A 16,722-nucleotide genomic window follows, 5' to 3' on the forward strand; every position below is an offset into this window, starting at 1 on the left:
AAACATATATGTGGGCCTATGTTTGTTCGACCTGCATGTATTTTTTCAAAACTGCAGACTGGAGATCAGACTACTTTCTGCTGTTGCTTGTTCTAGACGTATGCCTGAGTTTATTATATGAATGGATGCATGAATGCTAAGATAACGTTCAGTTACATGTTCACGTCATGTATGCATTGGAAACATTCTGTCTGATACAGGTATCGAGGTAAACCTTATGTGGGAGCTGGTTTTCAGATTTAAACATTTTGAAAATACCCACCTATTGGAGGGGCCCTGAGGTCCATGAAATCACATTTTGTTTGCCCTGGATGTTATCTAATTATAGTTGTAAGGGTTAATCACGTTAGTACTTGTTGGTAGTAATTACTGATCAAGAAAATATTACTTATAGTGTAACTGTTAAGATAAGTCGTACAAGGCTGCCTGGCATAACGCAATTATAAAAGCAGTATATACGGTTCTAATTGTTATGACTCCCCGCAGGTTCCTCACTTACCATTAAGCAGGCTGGATAGGAAAGAGTTTTTTAACAGTACTCCTAAGCAGTATGAAGTTGTTTTCTGAAGTCGTGTGGGCCCTGGAGTTATCAGTTATGTCCGAACACATCAGCTCCATAAAGTCCTGCCGGTGCCAGTGACTTCAGTGCCAATGCTCCACACGCCACGCACGCTCTGCCAGCATTCGCCCTCTGTATTTTACTTCTAGTGTCAAGGGACTTAGTAAAAAAATCTGACCGAAAAATGATGCTTCTTTAATTACTCTGTATTTGATGCAATTTTCTTACTTTTATAACATTTTGAAAGAATTTTATAAAATGTTATAATAATTCTAGAAAGTGTCTAGAAAACGAGAACAGCTGTAGTCTTCATAAATTTAGAATTTAGGCATGCAGAATTCCAATCAGGTGGAAAATTTAATATAAGAAAATTAAACACAAATGCGTATGTGCACATGTAAGCTACATTTTTGTTTTTACAGATAGTAATTATAGTTTCACATGGAAAAACCTCTTCTATACCTACATTAAACATAAGGTGGTTTTCTCTTCATTACTGCCCAGGAAACATACATAGTTTTTCCCTTAACATGAGTGCTTTTCAGAGCACTCAAAGTTGGATATCATCCATTCTGTGAATACGCACATACACCTATGTTTGTGATAGCTTGTGAACCCCAATAAATCTTTCTCCAGAGCTTATTGATGGATCGGGAGAGATGTAGTCCCTAGAGGGACTTTGGTGCTCCCTGCTGGACGCCTCCCCATTTAAGAAGTTAAAGGTGGCAATTTAAAATACCTGTGGTGTAGAACACATTTGGTCTTACTATGATAATAGACAATGATATCTGAGCTTACAGGATTTATTCTATTAACTTTAGCCATACAGGAGTAAAACAACTTCTTCTTCTTAATAAATAGACGTCTTCTTGCTCAAATAAGAATCTGTTTATTCAGTAGGATACATATACAGCCAGCCCAGGTATCAGGCCATCACCAACTGCTATTTACCCTCTACATTCCACTTCACTATTCTAAATATCATGGCAAGATGTTTATATGCCAACCATGCAAATACATATAAACTTGCAATATACAACAAGGTCTATATTCAATCAGTCAAAATCAAATAGTCAATAAATCTGAATGTTAAGCTCAGTTAAAGGATGCAATCAATCAAGAAATCAAGTTTGACTCAGCAAAATACAGAGAATCAGATGGAGGAACATTCTGGCATATATTCGCTTTCTTTAGTGGAAAGGAGCTCCCTTCATATCAAGAAATTGCGCTTTTATAGGGTTCTAAACAAAGTTTTGCATACACACGGTAGTACATAGTTCACAGGCTCTAAACCAATCAGAATAAAGCAAAAGAGAAACGTTTACAACGAAATACATTCCGGAGGATTCTTATAATTCTTCTACGTAGAGTTTTTCAGGAGCAACATCGCACAGGGAACAGTGAAGTTACATAGTATGTGACGCTCTGGGACAGATATACCCCTGAATTTGTATACTTTACTCAGGGCAGTCTGTGAAAGTCCTCTTTCTTCTCTGTGAGACACATAAAATGTGTATTCTAATGAGACACAAAACCCGAGTCTAGTCACGTAGTGCAATGGAACGAGATGGAGTCTGATGTCTAGTTTCCTTAAGTTATCTACAGTATGACGTCTCATTACTGCAAAGCATTACATTCAGCACAACTTCTGCACCTGATTTTGCCAACACAATAGCTCTGGAACTCTCTCAAACCACCCCTGATAATAATGCTCGTATGTCTGTGTTTGCAGATCCCAGACTATGCTGATCCTAATACTGCATTTTAAAATATTTTATTCCTGCAAAGTCAGTCACTTGTGCCTCTTCATTAAATCTGGGTGTACAAATAACTTTGTGAATTGAGCATATTACTGTGGGTTTCTCATCATAGGTCATTCTAATTGATTGTGCCCCGTAATGTATTTTTATTGCTACGCCTGAGCTCCGAAGCAGAGTGCTTAAGATAACCGTGATTCTATATAGATGGTGTCTGATGAGTGATATGCCGAGTAGAGCTGATTTGGGAATTTGGGCCTCACAAAAAACGTAAACAGCGATCCCCCTGTCTGGGGGAATGTCTCCCTAATTCACTCGCCAAAAAGAAAATTGATAAGTCTTTTATCAGTCTCACATTTAGTTATCCAAGTTCATTCAACAATTCTGTGTGTTGATCATAATTTCATTTAGTTAGTATGCTAATCTCAAAACACTCAAATTAGACATCCAATGATATTAAAAAAACTTCAGAGACCGGAAATCCAAAGGAGGCAATTTTAAATCTTGACAGAACAGTTCATAATGCAACCCAGTGCATTTCGGGCTAAAAACTGTTCATCCGGGGAATGATTTCCTACAAATTTAAAGATGAAAAGAATAGTATGAGAAAGCAAGACCATGCCAAACTAGCAACCAGATAACCACCTGTATAGTCCTATAAACAAAACGCGGATTAAAAAACAATGTACCCCGTGAGTGAAAAAGTACTCAGGTCCATGCAAGGTAATGAACTGATGTCCCCAAACTACCTGAGGGTGTCGCTGGATTTTAATGAACTAAAGCTGACCAGAGTGTCTTGAACCCGTCAATGCGGGTAAAGAATAAATGCAAAATAATACTGAAAAATGCATACCCGAAGTAAAGCTCAACTGAAATCGCTAATGAAAAGCAAACCAGAGTCTAAACCAGTCCCTGCGTGTGCACAATGCACGCAAAGAAAAAATAAACACCGAACGGCAGACGTCAGAGTAAAAGGTGATCAAATAAATTGTCACTAACAAGCACAGTATAATCACAGTTACATATGGCTCCGGTTATCTGACCCCTCAAGAGCCTCAAGTGTTAGTGTGTAGCCTGTCCCGAAAGGAAAAAAATCTGAACGCAACGGTCAGCGTGATCTTTAAAAGCGAAAAGCCCGGAAGTGTAAAAGAAAAAATAAACCAAGGACCACATACCCTGTAATGTGACTGCCATCTTGAAAGAGGGTAAAACCCATTAAAATAAATCACACTCGAAAGGACTAGTGCTGATGTTTTAACAAACAAATACCCTGTAATGTGAGCACCATCCTGAAAGAGGGCAAAGTCGGTTACAATAAATCACACATGAAGAAACCAGTGTAAGCGTTTTTATACAAATCTAACAGAAAGCAAACAAGATCGGAGAAAGGAGAAAAAAAAAAGAGAAGGAAGAAAAAGGAAACCAGAAAATAAAGAAGGGGTGAACGGACCAGGAGAAAGCCAACTCAAAGCTGTATCAACAATATAACAAAATCACAAAATGTAAAAGAAGAGGGAACAAAGGCTAAACATCTAGACACAAGAAAACATATGCAGAACACATAAAAGAAAAAGCAACATAGAAAAATAAAGCTATAGATGTGTGAGAATGTAATACTTATGAACAACAACTTATACCTAAACAGCTGTAAAAAACAACTAAATTCCATGGGATTATTTAACCCTCTAGGATGTCCAGTGTCCAATTTTTTGATCCAGTACAGCTCTCTTCTGGGTAAGTTTTTTTCTGTTTTCCATATCTATCCTGATTGGAACAGTTTCTAGCACCAAAAATCCTACTTGACTAACATTGTGCCCAAAACTTTTGAAATATACTGTTGCAGTTGACTTTTCCTTTCTATTTGTAATGTTGCTTTTGTGTTTAATTAATCTGGTTTTAATTTTACGTTCAGTTTTGCCTACATAGGCGGACCTAATGGGCATTTTAAGAAGTAAATAACATTCTTAGAGTCACGTGTAGCCATGGTCTTTAACTTAATTTCTGTGCCTTGAGTGGGATGCGTAATGGTAGTGCCTGTAATAATATTGTTGCAGCTCCCACAGTTCAGACACGCGAAAGTGCCTTTATAGTTGGTGTTCTCAGTTGGAGTGAACTTTTTCTCCAATAATTCTTTGAGATTCGGTGTTCTTTGATAAGCAAACAAAGGGGAATCATTAAAGGTTCCGCGAAAATCACTTTCTGTCTGCAGCATAGGCCAGTATTGTAATAGAATTTTCCTGATGGTGGAACTCTTTGTAGAAAACTTGGACATAAATGCCATTCTCTCGGACACTTTGGGCACCAATGTGGATTTCAGTAAAGATGCTCTGTCTGTGCTTTTAACGCAACCCATGGCATCTTAAATGATCGAATCAGGGTACCCTCGTTGTTAGAATGTGTTAACCATCATATTCATTCTTCAATCACAGTCAGCACGGTGAGAAGAGATCCTTTTTATCCATAATAACTGAGAATCCAGCAGATGTCGTTTAAGGGAAATCCGATGGTAACTTTGAAAGTGTAAAAAATTATTTTGGTCAGTTGGTTTGACATGTAAAGTTGTGCCCAAACCACAACCTGCGTTGAAAACATTGACATCCAAAAATGTGACTTAGTAATGATTAATGGTTTCAGTGAAATCAACTCTGTTGTCCATCATGTTAAGTTGCCTAATGGTGAACATTAATTGGCCCTCAGTGCCGGTCCATATTAAAAAGATGTTGTCAATGTACCGCCAATACATGTGCAAATAACATTGCCATGTGGGATTGTTGAAAATGTTATCCATTTTGAACCTGTGCATGAGCAAATTTGCATAACATGGTGCTGCACAATTTCCGATAGATGTACCATTCATTAGTAAATAATACTGATCCTTCTAAGTAAAATAATTGTGGTACAGAATGAAGGGCAAAAAATCCAGTAAGAAAGCTTTCACGTCATCCTTCATGTTAGCATTTATCAAAAATGATTCAACCGCCTCAATGCCTAAGTTGTGTGGAATGTCTGAATATAAAGATTTCACGTCACGGGTACACAACATCGGACTCTCTTCATCTGTGAAGTTAATAGACAAAATCTTGTTAACAAAATCTGTGCTGTCTCTTAGGTAAGTACTCATATTAAGTACCAGTGGTTGCAAATGCCTTTTTAGATATCTTCCTAGTGGTTCATGAATGGAGTGGCATGTGGATACTATTGGTCAGAACGGCGTATTATTCAAGTTCTTATGAATCTTGGGTAATGTATAGATGTTCGGTACTGTAGGATAGTCTTGAATCCAGTATCTTTTGTCTTCGTCAGTAGTAGTACCCAACTTCATGGCATTTTTCAAAATGTTGAGCAATGTTTGGCAAATTTCTTAGTTGGGTTGGATTCCAATCTCAAGTATAAAGCACTGTCATTAATATGTGTGCCAACACTATGATTATAGAAATTGTTGTCCAAAACGACTAAGGCACCACCTTTGTCAGCTTTGCAAAGCTTAATGTCAGGATTGTTGGTGGTCCTCTTAATCACATTTCTCTCTTTAATTGTCATGTTGCAGCACTTCGAAGGTCAGCACTTGAACACTTTATGAAATTCTGTCTTCACAATCACCTTGAAAGAATCTAGAACCTTATGACTTAACAGGTGCTTTGAAAGTACTTTTGCGCTTGAAGCCCATCAGTGTACTCTGTTTTTCATTAGATCTTACTGTAGGAGGCTGGCCTGGCTTGTAGTGGGTGCCAAGGGGACTTACACTTTGTGCCAGGTCCAGTTATCCCTTATTAGTGTAGAAGAGGTGTTTCTAGCAGCTTAGGCTGATAGAAGGTAGCTATAGCAGAGCAGCTTAGGCTGAACTAGGAGACATGTAAAGCTCCTACTATACCACTGGTGTCACATGCACAATATCATAAGAAAACACAATACACAGATATACTAAAAATAAAGGTACTTTATTTTTATGACAATATGCCAAAAGTATCTTAGTGAGTACCCTCAGTATGAGGATGCCAAATATACACAAGATATATGTACACAATACCAAAAATATGCAGTAATAAGTGGTGCCTGGCACAGTAGAAAAGAGTTCAGAAAACTGACCCAGGAGATTTATGCAGTTGTCTTTTTGCTCAGCAGTAAGACAGTCTGCCAAAACTACACCTTCCACTAGAGCATCCTGTTCTGTGGAAGAGAAGAGATCAGGGAGAGGGTCACTCTCTTCTTCCTGTCCTTCATCTGTTGCCATGAGCAGGGTGAGATCAGCCCTGTCATAGTAGGGTTTTAGGCGATTGACATGGAGCACCCTAAGGGGACTCCTGGCAGTGCCCAAGTCAACCAAGTAGGTGACTTCTCCCTTCTTTTCAACAATGATGTGGGGTCCGCTCCATTTGTCTTAGAGTGCTCTTGGGGCCACAGGCTCCAAGACCCACACCTTCTGTCCTGGTTGGTACTGAATCAGAACAGCCTTCTGGTCATGCCATTGCTTTTGGAGCTCTTGGCTGGCCTGAAGGTTTTTACTGGCCTTTTTCATGTACTCAGCCATTCTGGATCTTAGGCCGAGTACATAGTCCACTATGTCTTGCTTAGGAGCTTTTAAAGGTTTTTCCCAACCCTCCTTTACAAGTGTTAGAGGACCTCTTACAGGGTGTCCAAATAGGAGTTCAAAGGGGCTGAAGCCAAGTCCTTTCTGGGGTACCTCCCTGTAAGCAAAAAGGAGGCAAGGTAACAGGACATCCCATCTCCTCCTGAGTTTTTCAGGGAGTCCCATTATCATTCCTTTGAGAGTTTTATTAAACCTCTCTACCAGTCCATTTGTTTGTGGATGATAAGGTGTGGTGAATTTGTATGTTACACCACATTCCTTCCACATGGCCTTTAAGTATGCAGACATAAAGTTGCTACCCCTGTCTGATACCACCTCTTTTGGGAAGCCCACTCTGGAAAAGATTCCCAAGAGGGCTTTTGCCACTGCAGGTGCTGTAGTGGTCCTTAGAGGAATTGCTTCAGGATATCTTGTGGCATGGTCCACTACCACCAAGATAAACCTATAGCCTGAAGCAGTAGGAGGGTCAAGGGGGCCAACTATGTCAACCCCTACCCTTTCAAGGGGAACCCCAACCACAGGCAGTGGGATAAGGGGAGCCTTTGGGGTGCCACCAGTCTTGCCACTGGCTTGGCAGGTCACACAGGACTTACAAAAGTCTTTTGTGTCCTCTGACATCCTAGGCCAATGAAACAGGGGGACAAGTATTTCCCATGTTTTAATTTGACCCAAATGTCCAGCCAAGGGAATGTCGTGTGCCAGAGTTAGGAGGAACTCTCTGTATTGCAGGGGAATGACCAATCTCCTGGCTGCTCCAGGTTTTGGGTCCCTTGCCTCTGTATACAAGAGGTTGTCCTCCCAGTAAACTCTATGTGAGTCACTGACATCCCCAATTTGCTGTTTGACAGCTTGCTGTCTTAGACCCTCTAATGTGGGACAGGTTTGCTGTGCCACACTGAGCTCCTCCCTGGCAGGCCCCCCTCCACCCAAAAGCTCAGCAGTGTCTGCTTACAGCTCCTCTGGTGAAGGTTCTGCACAGGGGGGAAATTCTTCTTCCTCAGAAGTAGAATCATCTGTAGACGGAGGGATAGTGGGTAGGGATTTACCCTTACTAACCCTAGCTTTAGGGAGCACTTGGTCCATTGTTCCAGGATCCAAGTCCCCCTGTCCTTCCCTTGTCAAAGCAAAAATATGCCCAAGAATGCCCAGCATTGCTGCATGAGCCTCCAACTCCACTTCTGCCCAAGCCGATGTCTCTAAATCATTTCCTAGTAGACAGTCTACAGGTAAATCTGAAGCAACCACAACTTTCTTTGGACCAGTAACCCCCCGCCCCCCAGTTGAGATTCACAACAGCCATGGGGTGGCTAAGAGTGTTGTTATGAGCGTCTGTCACTTGGTACTGGTGACCAAGTAGGTGTTGTTCAGGGTGTACCAGTTTCTCTATTACCATGGTAACACTGGCACCTGTGTCCCTGTAGGCCTAAACCTCAACACCGTTTATTAGGGGAAGTTGCTTGTACTTATCCATATTAAGGAGACAAGCAACCAAGGTGGCCAAATCAATGGCACCATCAGAGACTAGCACAGCCTCTGTGGTCTCCCTAACAAGACCAACCCCAACTAAATTACCAAAAGTGAGCCCAGCTACTCCCTTGGAATGGCTATTAGTAGGTTTGCTCCCACCACCACTGCTATTACTAGGGGCACTAGAGGTTGCAGTAGGGGTTGTGGTAGTGGGAGGCTTGGTGCTTTTCATTGGACAACTGGCATCAGTTGTCCAATGGCCTTTTACTTTACATAAATAGCACCATGGTTTCTTTACTTGATTAGAAGAGGATTTGGACCCACCACCCCCATCAGAGTGTTTTTGTGGGCCTGATGAAGACTAATTTTTAGATTTGTCCCCACCATTGTCTGAAGACTTACCATCCTTCTTCTTGCCATCCTTGTCACCCCGTGTATGAAATTTTCTGTTCACTCTTGTTCTGACCCATTTGTCTGCCTTCTTTCCCAATTCTTGGGGAGAGGTCAGATCTGAGTCCACTAGATATTGGTGTAACAAATCAGACACACAGTTATTCAGAATATGCTCTCTCAAGATTAGATTGTACAGGCTTTCATAGTCAGAAAATTTACTGCCATGTAACCACCCCTCCAAGGCCTTCACTGAATAGTCAACAAAGTCTACCCAGTCTTGCGAGGACTCTTTTCTGGTTTCTCTGAACTTAATCCTGTTTTGTTCAGTGGTTAAGCCAAATCCATCCAAGAGTGCATTCTTCAAAACTGTAAAATTATTGGCATCACTTTCCTTCATAGTAAGGAGCCTATCCCTACCCTTTCCACTGAAGGATAGCCATAGGATAGCAGCCCACTACCTGTGAGGGACCCCCTGTACCATACAGGCCCTCTCAAGTGCAGCAAACCACTTGTTAATGTCATCCCCCTCCTTGTAAGGAGGAACTATCTTATGCAGATTCCTAGAATCATGTTCTCTCACAGGATTGCTATCTGGAATACTGCTGCTGCCACCATGGGGTCCTAATCCAAACCTCTGTCTCTCTTTTTCTAAGTCTAGGGATTCCCTGTTTAGAGCCAGCTGTTGCTGTTTAAGCTTCAGTCTGGACTCTTCCACTCTCAACTTATTGAGTTCCCTTTCTAACATCTTGTCATCAGGTTGGGTGGGTTGGGAATGTTTTGACACAGAAGAAGGATGTGAATGAACAGAGGGAGACCTGTCCCTAACAGTTGGCACCCTAGCAACCTGGCCTGCAGGAACAAAAATATCCCTACTGTGATGGGAGCTTCCATTACTACCAGCTATGCTAGGTGGTCTGCTAAGGGGCAGGTTAGGAAGGGCACCCTCTAACACTCTTACTTGGGGCTCCCCTGAGTCAGAGTGTGAGCCATCTCCTAACTTCTCAATTGAAGTGCCAGCTAAGGCCTTATCATTTTCAAAAAGCATGTTAGACAATAATTCTCTAGAGGGGTTCTTTCCTACCACTAAACCTCTATCAATGCAGACACTCTTTAGGCCCTTAAAGTCAATGTGGCCATAAGCTGTGCTGACCAAATTAAGAGGAGTTCCTACATCAGACATGATAGAAAAAGGTTTAGGGACAGATAAAAGAGAGAAAAAGTTTTAGGACTTTTTAAAGAAAAGGAAAAAAAACTTTTTCAACTTTTTTGAAACTTTTAGAAAGTTTAGAAGTACTTTTCAGCACTTAGCAGATAATGTAAGAGAAGAAAAGCAAAACTTTTTGGTTAGGTGTACATACACTGAACTTGTTTTGTATATTATTTTCTTATGAAAAGTACACAATGACAAAGTGGTAAGTAGTTGCAAGTACTTATCCCACCGCTGCACAACCAACGTAGGAGGCTGGCCTGGCTTGTAGTGGGTACCAAGGGGTACTTACACTCTGTGCCAGGTCCAGTTATCGCTTATTAGTGTAGAAGAGTTGTTTCTAGCAGCTTAGGCTGATAGAAGGTAGCTATAGCAGAGCAGCTTAGGCTGAACTAGGAGACATGCAAAGCTCCTACTATACTACTGGTGTCACATGCACAATATCATAAGAAAACACAATACACAGATATACTAAAAATAAAGGTACTTTATTTTTATGACAGTATGCCAAAAGTATCTCAGTGAGTACCCTCAGTATGAGGATGTCAAATATACACAAGATATATGTACACAATACCAAAAATATGCAGTAATAGCAAAAGGAAGTAATGCAAGCAATGTAAAGTTACAGTAGATTGCAATAGGAGCACATAGGTATAGGGGCAACACAAACCATATACTCCAAAAGTGGAATGCGAACCACAAATGGACCCCAAACCTATGTGAGCTTGTAGAGGGTCGCTGGGACTGTAAGAAAACAGTGAGGGTTAGAAAAATAGCCCACCCCAAGACCCTGAAAAGTAGGTGTAAAGTGCACCTATAGTCCCCAGAGAGCACAGAAGTCGTGATAGGGGAATTCTGCAAGGAAGAACAACACCAGCAAAGCAACCAAAGTGGATTTCCGGACTAGAGTACCTGTGGAACAAAGGGACCAAGTCCAAGAGTCGCGACAATGTCGAGAGAGGGCAGATGCCCAGGAAATGCCAGCTGAGGGTGCAAAGAAGCTGCCACCGGATGGTAGAAGCTGTGGATTCTGCAAGAACGAAGAGGGCTAGAAACGTCCCCTTTGGAGGACGGATGTCCCACGTCGTGAAGAAGCTTGCAGAGGTGTTCCACGCAGAAAGACCGCAAACAAGCCTTGCTAGCTGCAAGGGTCGCGGTTAGGGTTTTTGGATGCTGCTGTGGCCCAGGAGGGACCAGGATGTCGCCACTTGGATGAGGAGACAGAGGGGGTGCCCAGCAAGTCAGGGAGCCCTCACAGAAGCAGGCAGCACCCGCAGAAGTACCGGAACAGGCACTTGGAAGAGGAGTGAACCGGAGTCCACCCGAAGACACAAAAGGGAGTCCCACGACGCCGGAGGACAACTCAGAAGGTTGTGCACTGCAGGTTAGAGTGTCGGGGACCCAGGCTTGGCTGTGCACGAAGGAAATCCTGGAAGAGTGCACAGGAGCCGGAGCAGCTGCAAATCACGTGGTACCCAGCAATGCAGTCTAGCGTGGGGAGGCAAGGACTTTCCTCCACCAAACTTGGACTGAAGAGTCACTGGACTGTGGGAGTCACTTGGACAGTGTTGCTGAGTTCCAGGGACCACGCTCGGCGTGCTGAGAGGGGACCCAGAGGACCGGTGATGCAGTCTTTTGTTGCCTGCGGTTGCAGGGGGAAGATTCCGTCGTCCCACGGGAGATTTCTTCAGAGCTCCTGGTGCAGCAAGGAGGCAGGCTACCCCAAGAGCATGCACCACCAGGAAACAGCTGAGAAAGCGGCAGGATCAGCGATACAAGGTAGCAGGAGTCGTCTTTGCTACTTTGTGGCGGTTTTGCAGGCGTCCTGAGCAGTCAGAGGTCGATCCTTTGGCAGAAGGTGGAGAGAGAGATGCAGAGGAACTCTGGTGAGCTCTTGCATTCGGTATCTGAAGAATTCCCCAAAGCAGAGACCCTAAATAGCCAGAAAAGGAGGTATGGCTACCTAGGAAGGAGGATAGGCTAGTAACACAGGTAAGAGCCTATCAGAAAGAGTCTCTGACGTCACCTGCTGGCACTGGCCACTCAGAGCAGTCCAGTGTGCCAGCAACACCTCTGTTTCCAAGATGGCAGAGGTCTGGAGCACACTGGAGGAGCTCTGGGCACCTCCCCTGGGAGGTGCAGGTCAGGGGAGTAGTCACTCTCCTTTCCTTTGTCCAGTTTCGCACCAGAGCAGGGCTGGGGGATCCCTGATCCGGTGTAGACTGGCTTATGCAGAGATGGGCACCATCTGTGGCCATCAAAGCATTTCCAGAGGCTGGGGGAGGCTACTCCTCCCCAGCCCTGACACCTTTTTCCAAAGGGAGAGGGTGTAACACCCTCTCTCTGAGGAAGTCCTTTGTTCTGCCTTCCTGGGCCAGGCCTGGCTGGACCCCAGGAGGGCAGAAACCTGTCTGAGGGGTTGGCAGCAGCAGCTGCAGTGAAACCCCAGGAAAGGCAGTTTGGCAGTACCCGGGTCTGTGCTAGAGACTCGGGGGATCATGGAATTGTCTCCCCAATGCCAGAATGGCATTGGGGTGACAATTCCATGTTCTTAGACATGTTACATGGCCATGTTCGGATTTACCATTGTGACGCTATACATAAGTAGTGACCTATGTATAGTGCACGCGTGTAATGGTGTCCCCGGACTCACAAAGTCCGGGGAATTTGCCCTGAACAATGTGGGGTCACCTTGGCTAGTGCCAGGGTGCCCACACACTAAGTAACTTAGCACCCAACCTTCACCAGGTGAAGGTTAGACATATAGGTGACTTATAAGTTACTTAAGTGCAGTGGTAAATGGCTGTGAAATAACGTGGACGTTATTTCACTCAGGCTGCAGTGGCAGGCCTGTGTAAGAATTGTCAGAGCTCCCTATGGGTGGCAAAAGAAATGCTGCAGCCCATAGGGATCTCCTGGGTACCTCCGTACCATATACTAGGGAATTATAAGGGTGTTCCAGTATGCCAATGTGAATTGGTGAAATTGGTCACTAGCCTGTTAGTGACAATTTAGAAAGCAGAGAGAGCATAACCACTGAGGTTCTAGTTAGCAGAGCCTCAGTGAGACAGTTAGTCATCACACAGGGAACACATACAGGGCACACTTATGAGCACTGGGGCCCTGGCTGGCAGGGTCCCAGTGACACATACACTAAAACAACATATATACAGTGAAATATGGTGGTAACATGCCAGGCAAGATGGTACTTTCCTACACTTACTTCCGCTATATTTTCAAAAAAGTATCTCATGAATTTAAACAAGCTTATGTCACAGTCTACTTCATTTACATGGTGAATGGGCACCAAAGAAATACCTTTTTGCAAAACTCATTTGAAGAGAAGACAACTGGAAGTTTGAAATATTGATGACAAGATTGTTTTTTTCCTACATCTTGTGACTTCTGGTGGTCATCCTTTGAACTTTCATGGTTATCTGCCCTTTGCCTTTTCTTTTGAATTCCCCTCCTGGTTCTACAGTGATGTTCTGGCCCGGCCGTAGAAAAGAAGAAGAACTATCTGAAATATGGGAACCTGCTAGATCTGATGATGGTGCATCCACACAATTACTTCCAGAGGTATGTTGAGAGTGGGGATGCTGGTCAATATCAGAGGATGAAGTTTCACTTTCAGTGGATTTATTAAATAAAGGCCTCACCGGTTCTCGTTTAGCATATGCTTCTGCCCAGCTGTAAACTTCACCCAATTTATAATTGTAGGAGGCTGGCCTGGCTTATGGTGGGTACCTTGTGGTACTTACACCTTGTGCCAGGTCCAGTGATCTCTAATTAGTAGAATAGAGGTGTTTCTAGCAGCTTACGCTGATAGCGGTAGCTATGGCAAAGCAGCTTTGTCTGAACTAGGAGACATGCAAAGCTCCTACTATACCACTTATATCATATAGCACAATATCATAAGAAAACACAATACTCAGCGTTACTAAAAATAAAGGTACTTTATTTTAGTGACAATATGCCAAAAGTATCTCAGAGGATACCCTCACTTAGGAGGTAAGTAATATACACAAATTATATGTACACAAACCCAAAACAGGTAAGTAACAGTAAGAAAACTAGTGCAAACAATGTAGAATCACAATAGGATGCAATAGGTAGACATAGGCTTTGGGGCAACACAAACCATATACTCCCAAAGTGGAATGCTAATCACGAATGGACCCCAGGCCTATGGGCAGTTGTAGAGGGTCGCTGGGACTGTGAGAAAACAGTAAGGGTGTCCAAAATACCGTACCCCAAGACCCTGAAAGGTATGAGTAAAGTTACCCTACCACCCCAGAAAGGCAGTATAGTCGAGATAGGGGATTCTGCAAGAAACACAAGCACCAGCAAAACACTGAAGACGGATTCCTGGACCTGAGGACCTGTAAAGCAAGGGGACCAAGTCCAAGAGTCACGAAAGTGTCCAGGGGGGCAGGAGCCCACTAAACCCCGGATGAAGGTGCAATGGGGCTGCCTCCGGGTGGAAGAAGCCGAAGATTCTGCAACAACGAAAAGGGCTAGGAACTACTCCTTTGGATGGAAGATGTCCCATGGCGTTCTGGAGGTTGCAGAAGTACCGCAAACAATCCTTGCTAGCTGCAAGAGTCGCGGTTGAGGATTTTGGGTGCTGCTAGGGACCAGGAAGTACCAGGATGTCGCCCCTTGGAGGAGGAGACAGAGGGGGCACTCAGCAACTCAGAGAGCCCACACAGAAGCAGGCAGCATCCGCAGAAGTACCTGAACAGGCACTTAGAAGATCTGAGGACAGCGGCCGACTCAGAGTCACAAAGGAGGGTCCCACGACGTCGGATGCGAACTCAGCGAGTTGGGCAATGCAGGACGGACTGCTGGGGACTCAGGCTAGGCTGTGCACAAAGGAAGTCCTGGAAAAGTGCACAGAACCCAGAGCAGCTGCAAATCACACAGTACACAGGTTTGCTGTCTGGCATGGGGAGGCAAGGACTTACCTCCACCAAATTTGGACAGACGGGCCACTGGACTGTGGGAGACACTTGGACCCAGCTCCTGTGTTCCAGGGACCACGCTCGTCAGGATGAGAGGGTACCCAGAGGACCAGTGATGCAGAAGTTTGGTGCCTGCGTTGGCAGGGGGAAGATTCCGTCGACCCACTGGAGATTTCTTCTTGGCATCAAGTGCAGAGGAACTCTGGTGAGATCTTGCATTCTTTATCTGAGGAATAGCCCAGAGGAGAGAGCCTAAATAGCCAAAAAAAGGAGGTTTGGCTACTAAGAAAGGAGGCTTGGCTACTGAAAGAGGTAAGCACCTATCAGGAGGGGTCTCTGACGTCACCTGCTGGCACTGGCCACCCAGAGCTGTCCATTGTGCCCCAACACCTCTGAATCCAAGATGGCAGAGGTCTGGGACACACTGGAGGAGCTCTGGGCACCTCCCCTGGGAGGTGCAGGTCAGGGGAGTGATGACTCCCCTTTCCTTTGTCCAGTTTCGCGCCAGAGCAGGGCTGGGGGATCCCTAAACCAGTGTAGACTGGCTTATGCAGAGATGGGCACCATCTGTGCCCATCAAAGCATTTCCAGAGGCTGGGGGAGGCTACTCCTCCCCAGCCCTTCACACCTATTTCCAAAGGGAGAGGGTATAACACCCTCTCTCAGAGGAAATCCTTTGTTCTGCCTTCCTGGGACTGGGCTGCCCAGACCCCAGGAGGGCAGAAACCTGTCTGAGGGGTTGGCAGCAGCTGCAGTGGAAACCCCGGAAAGGCAGTTTGGCAGTACCCGGGTTCTGGGCTAGAGACCTGGGGATGCATGGAATTGTCCCCCCAATGGTATTGGGGGGACAATTCCATGATCCTAGACATGTTACATGGCCATGTTTGGAGTTACCATTGTGACCTATATGTAGTTCACGCATGTAATGGTGTCCCCGGACTCACAAAGTTCGGGGAATTTGCCCTGAACAATGTGGGGTCACCTTGGCTAGTGCCAGGGTGCCCACACACTAAGTAACTTGGCACCTAACCTTCACCAAGTGAGGGTTGGACTTATAGGTGACTTATAAGTTACATATGTGCAGTGAAAATGGCTGTGAAATAACGTGGACGTTATTTCACTCAGGCTGCAGTGGCAATCCTGCGTAAGAATTGTCTGAGCTCCCTATGGGTGGCAAAAGAAATGCTGCAGCCCATAGGGATCTCCTGGAACCCCAAAACCCTGGGTTCCTAGGTACCATATACAAGGGAATTATAAGGGTGTTCCAGAGTGCCAATGAGAATTTGTGAAGATAGTCACTAGCCTGCAGTGACAATTGTGAAAGCAGAGAGAGCATAAACACTGAGGTTCTGGTTAGCAGAGCCTCAGTGATACAGTTAGGCACCACACAGGGAACACATATAGGCCACAAACGTATGAGCACTGGGGTCCTGGCTAGCAGGCTTCCAGTGACACATATCAAACACACTGACAACATAGGGTCTTCACTATGAGCACTGGGCCCTGGCTAGCAGGATCCCAGTGAGAAAGTAAAAACACCCTGACATATACTCACAAACAGGCCAAAGATGGGGATAACAAGGCTAGAAAGAGGCTACCTTCCTACAATAATCCATGGTGTTACACTTACATTTTCAGATCTTTCTTTTATTGATTTCTTTGGCGTAGTGCTCTAATTGAATGTTAATATCTTTCAAGGCAGTCTCTCATTGTGCGTCCTCCATCTTGTTAATCAATTCATATTTGAGTTGATGTATCCCCTTATTAAGCTCCTCGAGTATTCT

General features: G+C 44.3%; 1 protein-coding gene across 2 annotated transcripts in view; it reads left to right on the top strand.

Moving 5' to 3' along the window:
* The window catches only part of LOC138262082 (probable global transcription activator SNF2L1), a 1,420,807-nt gene that overhangs the window by 1,086,004 nt on the left and 318,081 nt on the right, over positions 1-16,722 (top strand). The window lies entirely within an intron of this gene.

Source organism: Pleurodeles waltl, chromosome 2_1 (assembly GCF_031143425.1).
Source record: "Pleurodeles waltl isolate 20211129_DDA chromosome 2_1, aPleWal1.hap1.20221129, whole genome shotgun sequence".
Taxonomy (NCBI): domain Eukaryota; kingdom Metazoa; phylum Chordata; class Amphibia; order Caudata; family Salamandridae; genus Pleurodeles; species Pleurodeles waltl.